The sequence below is a fragment of the Camellia sinensis genome, chromosome 2 (genome assembly GCF_055761805.1).
Source record: "Camellia sinensis isolate YWXY chromosome 2, ASM5576180v1, whole genome shotgun sequence".
In the NCBI taxonomy this organism is placed as follows: Eukaryota; Viridiplantae; Streptophyta; class Magnoliopsida; order Ericales; family Theaceae; genus Camellia; species Camellia sinensis.
The window spans coordinates 95,853,300-95,862,366 of NC_138962.1; the positions used below are offsets into that span (position 1 = coordinate 95,853,300).

Here is a 9,067-nt window from a genome sequence, read left to right on the forward strand (position 1 = left end):
CCCTTCTTCCTACTTATGGAACAAGGATTGAGTCTCCAATACTTTCGATGAAAGAGCTCTCATATTGCTTCAAAGCAAAATCAAAATGGGACTAAGTAAACGAATGAAAGCTATACAAAATTATTTAAAGCTATACAAACTAACTATTTAAAGCTTTAAAACACACATATATACGATCCATACACAAAATTGTCTAAAATAGTGCTGAAATTGAAAAAGAAGCAGCAAAAGCATGAAGAACACCAAGAGAATATCGTTAATGGATAAGCCTATGGAAGGGTGGCTAACCCTTTCACCTTTAAAAAGGTTTAAATCACATTTTTAGGCCTAAAATAACTCTGAAAACCAGTATTTAAATAGAGAATGAAGAACAAGAGAATAAAAGAATAGGTAATGAAAAGGGTTCAAGGATCAACCTCTTCAAAAGAGGAAGAGCTTTTTGATTCGTAAACTTCAATCTAAACACTCTCAACTATATGAAATCAACATCAAAACTTTAGCCAAAAAAACCTTAAAACTCAAGCTTCAATGGTGTATATATATTCAAGAGGTTAGAGAATGCTCTGTATGCCTTTGGAAAAGCTTTTTTCTAAAGTTTTCTAACCCTAAACTCTGAAAAGGAGGTACTGTATTTATAGAATTTTGGCGTCTCACGTCGAAAATATCTTTAAAAGAGGACAGCTAGCCACAGCCCGTACATGGGAGCAGCCTATGCTATAAGCACAGTAATTGTCGCTGAACATAACCGGCCGGCCAAGAGAATGTACAGCCGGCCCAATGAAAGAGGGGTTTTTGGTCGAAATGGGGTGCAAGGTTTGGGTTTAAAGCTTAAAATCGAATTCTTTTGCTGAAGATTTGAAGAATTGCACAGCGTAACATTTCATCATCGAGTGTTCAGAATGAAGCGCCCAAGTCTTAAGTGCAGTCAAAATGGGGTGTCTACACTCATTTTTGTTGTACGCAAGCATTGTCTTGGAAAGATGTAGCCATTAGGACGTTAACTTATCTGTATAACCTTTTATTTCAATTCACTCATATGTGGAATATGCTATAGATTCAAGATTTAGGATTTATAAATGCATACTCGCATATGTCATCTTTTGTACGGTGAATGAATATAAATGAAAGGTTATTATTTCGCATGTTATGTTTTATTTTGATTACCATGAGATAGGTTGACATTATTATTTTGGGGACGTTACAAAGGGTTGGTGAGTAACCAACCAAGACAAAAGTGAAAAACACCCCCAAGAACCATTAGCTACACAACACAAACAAGCTAACCACACACTAATTACACATAAACAACCACCTCATAGACATAGTCTGATTTGATCCACATTTTCCACAATATCATGTACTGAATAGGGGACAAAAACTAAATTAGATTTAACCTAGAACCCAATCCTCACCATCATTGTGTCACCAACCTCATCCATATTGGGCAGGTATCCATTAAAGACATAATCGTTTCTTAACCTCCAAAATTGACCATAACAATGCAACTAGTACAAGCCTCCAAATCTTCATCGCCAACTTTTTGAATTTTGTTCCCAACCACCAAAGTAGCACACCTTCTATTGTAGCAGGTTTAACCTAACATAATCCCCACCATTGCAACAATTTTGACCAAACCTTCCAAACCTCAGGGCACAACAAGAAGATGTGATCCACAGACTTTACTTTAGACTTACAAAAAAGGCACACATTTTCCACTGTACTACTTAACAACCCTAATCTCTATAGTAGATTAAGGATTTAAACCTATTTATTTTTTCCTTAGAGCAATTTCCTTGCACTTTACTTATCCCTCACATATTATTGTATCATGACTCTTGTTTCCTTCACAATTTGAAGCCTTTGTTCCATCAAATGGTCGTGAAAAGATAATAGTTATTGGAATCCTCTACAATATATAGTTGATATTGATTAATGATTTTATTCTTTAAAGGATTGTTTTAGTCCTATTCAGGTATGATATGTGACATTGTCTTAATTTATGTTGAAAATTTTGGGAGTTGCCATTATTTTGCTCTTTGTTTTGATAAGTAACTTCTAACCATGCTACTCCCCCCCCCCCCCCTTAAATACCTTTATCAAAATAAAATTTTCGAAAGCTAGGTATTCTTTGTTTTGTTTTATACTATGTTACTTAAACGTAAGAACTAGCTTTTAACTTCCTTTTCACCTTAGTAGCTCATCATCTATATGCATTAGCTATTACAGTATGATCTACTACATATTCACATCTGATTGGTCTAATTTAATTACCCTAATTAAGTTCTTTCCTTTTGTTTTGTGTGGTTCAAATGGTATCTCTGATTTTGGTTCCAACTTATCTTGCCATGACCAAATAATAGAACTTCCCAAAGATGCTTTTGGAACAGGAGAAATCATGATAGAGAAAACTGTAGGAACTGAGTCTCAAAAGAATCATAGTTATGTTTCACAGTCAGTAGTTACTTTATGTAGTTGAGTTATGCCTCCACCATGCATAAAGAATCCATACATAAAAGATGCTTCAAAAATTGAAATAGATCCTTTCAACAATAAAAGATGGGTTCTTTTACCATTTTCTCTGGCATTTTTGAAACCACTTTTTTCTTGAAACATCATTCCAAAACAACCATTATTTTCCAAAGTGCAGCAATAAATGCGTAATGTTACAATCAGAAGGAAGTGATGCATGTCCAAAGTCTTAGATCCATTTCTTTCCATTGACACGATTGTGAGGAAGGGTTTTGGCATGGTTTTGTCATTTGTGACTGTAACACCCACATTCGTAATTAACTGTTATTTTTGTGGCTTACCTTAATTATGTGTTTACATGTGACTTGCCTATCTTATATGCTTATATGCGTGTGTTAATCATGAGCCATATGCTATTTGCATTATGTTTTGATTGACAAATATGAGAATATATGAACTAGACCTGTCTAATTCGTTAAATTATAAGGTCAGAAATTAAATGTTGGCCTAGGTGGTTAGAGCCTAATTCACCTTAATTAGTTTAAGTTTGGGTTGAGTTAAATTAGGTTATAGTGAGAAATGACTTGATTTAAGTGATTGTAAGTTAAATTAAATTAAGCTTAAAATTTGATTAAGGAATTTGGGCTAGGTATGTTGTATGTTGGCACTCACTCATAATAAAAAGGAAAGAGAGTTAGAACTCTTGTAGAGAGAATTCTAGAAAGGAAAGAGAGAGGGCTCAAGAAAGGAGAAGAGAAGAGAATCTAGAGGATTAGAGTCAATCTTCCATAATTCCATAATCAAAGGTAAGAATTCTTGACTAAACCCTTGAGATTAAGTTATCTTGTACATGAGATTGTAGAGTTTGAGTTGAATTAGGAATTGGGTAGTGTAGTTTGTGTCAAGAACCCTAAATAAAGGAATCCATGTTCATGCATAGCATACATAGCATCATTCATGTTCAATTACTTGCTCTTTGCATGATTTTTGGTAGATGGAGGAAGAAATTCATGGATTTGAGGTGGAAGGTTACATTTTTATGGTTTTTGATTTTGCCCTTACACTCAAAGTCTTGATCTTTTCTTTTTCAATGCCAATGGGCTCGTTTTGAAGTTATGATTTTGATTTGAACTTAGAATTTGCTCATTCACCATGATTTAGTAAGTTTTGGGCCTTGATTTGTACAAAAATGGAGTTGGTTTTTGGAAAGATGGGAGTTCAAAAACATAGCAGATTTTTGGTTCTGAAACACCTAGAACCGCACGTGCGGCGAGGAGGACTGTACATGCAGAAAACAGAGCAGAGAAGGCAGTACATTCTGAAATAATTGCATATGTCGGCGCATGTGTGGTGAGAGTTCTGCATGTGCGGCCAAGGCACACCGCAAGTGCGATTTTCTGCCTGGCCCAGATTTGTTTTTCTAATTCATTTTTCTATCTTTTGGGCCTTTGTTAGCATGGTTTTCACATGTATTTTCCATTTATATGCATTGCACGGGCATTACGGGCATTAAAAAAGAATAAAGAACAATTAGACTAACCAAATAAATAAAAATCAAATTTATTAATTTTATTTGTTTGTATATTTGATTTTTAGTTTGGTTTATTTTATTTTTATTTTTATTTTTTTTTGTTATGCTATAATATAATATATAAGATATAGATAGACATCTACAACTTTCATAAAAAATATTATTTGATTTTTTTGGGAAGAGAGAAGGAAGGCAAGTTTTAATATTTATTTTTTGGAAATTGGTGAGAGAAATTAGGATGGAGAGATTGTGAAATGTTTTTGTTATTAAATAAATAAATCACTCAATAGTTTTTTAATCTATTTTATAAATTAAAAAATTAATAATTTTAGAAAATTGATTAATTTGTCTCATTAAGTGATTTAATAGTGTAGTATTGTGTATATTTTAATTCAAGATAGTTTAAATTTTAAAATTAAAATAACATTTAGGTTGGTCATGTGACCTAACCGATTAGGCTGAATCATTTTGGGTTTGACCGATTCGCCGGTTTAATCGCGATTTCTCATACATATTTTATTAATTTTAAACAATTAAAAAAAATTACATTAACTAACTTCCATTTAACCATATAAAAATAAAAGTCTAATTAGTTTATGATTTATTTTATAATCCCACATCGAAAGAAGAAGAAAAAAACAAAGCTTGTTTCAGTATCTATCTATCTATATATTATATAAGAAAAATGACCTTTTTAGGGAGAAACCTTCCAGGAGCTCCAAACCCTTATTCTAAAATTATTAAATTTTCTTAATTTTAAATAATTAAGAAAATTCCCGTTAGCTAGTTTCCATTGATCTTTTATTTTAAAATCCTACATCGAAAAAAGAAAGAAAGAGTGAATTGTTTCACTTACATAAATTCAATCTTATACTCCCATTTATATAAGCAAAATGAGACTTTTAGTGAGAAGCCATATGATCAGTATCTCATACTCATTTTTTTGATTTTCTTAATTTTGGCAAGCTTCCATTTAATTTTTATTTTACAATCTCACATAGACGTTTTGATTTTAAAAATAATATTGTATGAGATTTTGAAACTCTCATAATATTTAACTTTAAAATAATGACAATCCCACATGGAAAAAAAAAAAAGGTTGCTTCACTTATATAAAGTGTTACAATCTCATATTGGTAAAAGAAAGAAAAAGTGAGTTGTTTCATTTATATTATATAAAATGAATCTTATAAAGGGGGTTTTAAGAGAGAAGTCTTCTAGAAGCTCCAAACACTAAGATTTGTTTGATTTGGAATAAAATAATATTGACCTTATTAAAATTGAACGACTGAGATTACTTGATTATAAATAAACTTCTTGTCCAAAAAACTGTTAACTTTTGTTTTACAATCCCACATTAGGAAAATGAGGAAAAAATTAGTTGTTTCACTATATAAACCTTTGCCCCATTTAATATTGTAGTGTTGTGTATGTTTCAGTTCAAGACAGATTAAATTTTAAAATTAAAATAAAATTTAAAAGTCTTGATTTATTAATTTTTGTATAAGTTGGTTGGTCCTTTGACCTAGCCAATAGGGTGAACCGTTTTCGGTTTGACTGATTCGCTGGTTTAACTACGATTTTATCAGTTTTATCAAAATATATTAGTTAAATTTGTTCTGATTCAAAATAAATTAAAGATTGACCTAATTAAAGATTAAACGGCTAAAATTGCTTAATTCGAAATAAAACTTTCAACTCGAACAATTGTTAACTTTTAAACAATTAAGAAAATCCCCATTAGTTAGCTTTCATTTAACTTTTATTTTATAATCCCACATCGAGAAAAAAAAAAAAAGGAAAATTGAATTGTTTCATTTATATAAAGTGAATCTTATACTCCCATTTATATAAATAAAAAGAGATTTTTAGTGAGAAGCTATATGATCAATATCTCATACTAATTTTTTTAATTTTCTTAATTTTAAACAATTAAAAAAATCCTGATTGGTTAGTTTCCATTTAACTTTTATTTTACAAAATATATATAAAAAAATTAAATATAATTATCATATTTTTATTAAATAATATATTATTTTATCTCGTGCATAGCACAGGTGATATACTAGTGTATAGATAAGGAAAATGGTCCTTTTAGTGAGGAGCCTTGTTAGAGTTTTAATATCTCATACTAATTTTCTTGATTTTGTTAATTTTAAATAATTAAGAAAATCTCCATTGGCTAGTTTTTATTCGATAATCCCATATCGAAAAAAGAAAGAAAAAAATGAGTTGTTTTACTCATATTAAGAGAATCTTATACTCTCATCCCATGTAGTGAAGAGCCTTGTGAGAGTTTCAATATCTCATACTAATTTTCTTGATTTTCTTAATTTTAAACAATGAAGAAAATCTCCATTGGCTAACTTTTATTTTATAATCACACCTCGAAAAAATAGGAAAAAAATGAATTATTTTACTCATATAAAGTGAATCTTATAGTTCCATCCTATTTAATATTGTGGTGTTATGCATGTTTCAATTCAATATAGTTTAAAATTTAAAAATTTTAATTAATTAATTATGACCTAGTCGGTTAGGCTAAATTATTTTGATTTGATTGATTTGTTGGTTTAACCGTGATTTTAGCAGTTTTAGCAAAATATATTGATTAGATTTGTTTGATTTGAAATAAACTAAAGATTGATCTGATTAAAGATTGAAAGACTGAGATTACTTGATTAGAAATAAACTTTCCGTCCAAATAATTATTAACTTTTATTTTATAATCTCACATCAGAAAAAGAAAAAAAAAAGTGAGTTGTTTCACTTATATTTTTTAGCGATCCCGATTTTGACCCGACATTTATGGTAGTCCGATCTTGGATCTACGGTTTCTGTATGTTGTTCATTGTCTTTTCCTCTTTATTCCTCCCTAAATTTGGTTATTTGGATGTGTTGGGTGTGTTTAAAACAGGTTGGTTGCTTAGTTTTCAAAACTTGTGTTGCCCAAAATTTTGGTCCTCCGCTCGAGCAGCCCTTTCTGCGTTCGAGCGGGGTTTGCAAACTCCTAGTACTTTGCGCGTCTGCAAAAGTACTGGATGGATGTTTTTCACACTCGAGCAGCGTTTCCTACACTCGAGAAAATGGGCGCTCGGGCGGTCTTTATTGCACTCGAGCGGTTTGTCTGTTGTCTGCAAAAGTACTGGAGGTTTGTATTCTACGCTCACGCGAGACTTCTTGCGCTTGAGTGGAACAACTTTTTGTGTCTGACGCTCGAGCGTCAAATCTTGCGCTCGACCGAACTGTGCGTATATCAAATCGCGAAAACGACATTTTATATCACTTTTTCATTATTCTCTCTCTCTCTAAAACTTCCCAAAAACCTAGATCTTGACTTTCTCTCTCTATATTTTCGCCTAGATCCTTTGGGTTCTCTACCCTAGTGTCTTTGAGAAAGAGTTAGAGCATTCCAAGAGCTCCATTTTGATTCGATTGGAATTTGGTTTCGACGTTGTTGAGGATTCCACTTTGCTTTGCTTGATCTTCTCTTTTAAAGGTAAGGACTCTATGCACCTTAATATGAGTTTCAACTTGATTATAGGTTGTTGTGTGAAAATGGTGGGATTGGGCATGTTTTAGGCTAACCTAGGGTTTGGGTTCAAGTTTGAAAAGAGGGTTTTCTATGTGGGTTTTATATAAATGATTATGGGGTTTAGATATGAAATTATCATGTGTCAAAATGGTTGATTTTTGGCCTTTGGGATGATATTCGAAAAATGAGGGGTTTTGCCTTAAAATGTCTTGGATAATTATTTTGTACAAATAATGAAATTGGTATGGAGAATGTGAAATTGAGAGGATGTATACATGAATGGTGTTGTTGGATTTGTTTAATCATTCACCTATGGAAATTTGATGAATTATCTGTTGTAAAGGTTGCGTAACGGTTTAGAGATAACTGTTTTGGGCTATCGGTGGAGGATAGTCATGATTATTATAGGCATTGCATGTTGATTAGGCGAATTGAAACTAATCCTTTAACCATTATCATTGAATATGATTATGAATTATATACATTGTATATGTATGATATTTCAGAGGAGAAATTGGATGTACTCCATGTTTTGAGGAGAAGAAAGGGGATGGACTCTATTGAACTAAGTTGGCCTGTGTGTTCAGGGTGGAAGTCTCGAAAACCATTTGTATACATGGGTGCCGATTCCCGCGGACAAAATTTTCGTTAAATGAAAAATAGAAGTGAATGTATTCCTCTATTGGGTGGATTAAATGTAGTGTATGTATCTATTGAACAAAAATGAATGGAATGGAATGTAAGTTTGGGCATACCATGGCTTCGAAAAAGTTATAAAGATTATGTTGTAGGACAATGAAAATGTGCATCATGCTTATATCTTGTTAATTCTCATATATTGTGTTACATTGTTTCTATTGGGTTTTGGTTCACCCTACTTGGAAAACCATTTTCAGGTACCGGTGACATGCTTCCCACAAGGACGTAACTTGGGAGGACCTAGGAGCTGGATGCTCTATTTTGTTGTTTTGTACTTAAATGTTTATTCAAGCCGAGGACTTTATATGTACAGAGCTTATGACTCTCTTTTGTTGTAACCAAGAAATGACTTGGAAAGATGTAAGCCCGTAGGGCGTTTATTTTATTGATCATTAACTGATGTTACATGCTATAGATTCAGGATATATATCTATGAATGTATACTGCATGTGTTATCTTTTGTAATACGAACTCTGATGAATGAAAGTATTATATTTCTGTTATTCTTCCGTTCATGAGTTGGATTTATTGAATTTTTTTGAGGGCGTTACAACTTGGTATCAGAGCGTACCGGATTTGAATACTTTGGGTACGTGGCAAGTGGTTAGTACCATAATGGGTTTGTCTCGCTTGCTAGAGACTTAAGTGTGAATGATATGGGTTTATATGATAACATGCTTATGTGATAATATGGGTATGGAATTAAATTCTTAGGATGTTGATTGGGTCCACGGGTTCCTAGAAGTCCTGTTAGAAGAGCACTTGATCACTGCTATTTCTAATTGGAACTCTGGTAACGCTGCGGGACGATCATTATCCGGAATTGAAATTCG

At 32.2% G+C, this 9,067-nt stretch overlaps 1 long non-coding RNA gene across 1 annotated transcript; it reads left to right on the top strand.

Moving 5' to 3' along the window:
• Window positions 1-3,122: 3,122 nt before the first annotated feature.
• LOC145819627 (uncharacterized) lies at window positions 3,123-8,737 on the top strand. The gene is made up of 2 exons (XR_014360388.1): window positions 3,123-3,275; window positions 8,432-8,737. It is a non-coding gene; the product is annotated as an uncharacterized LOC145819627 (long non-coding RNA).
• Window positions 8,738-9,067: the final 330 nt, after the last annotated feature.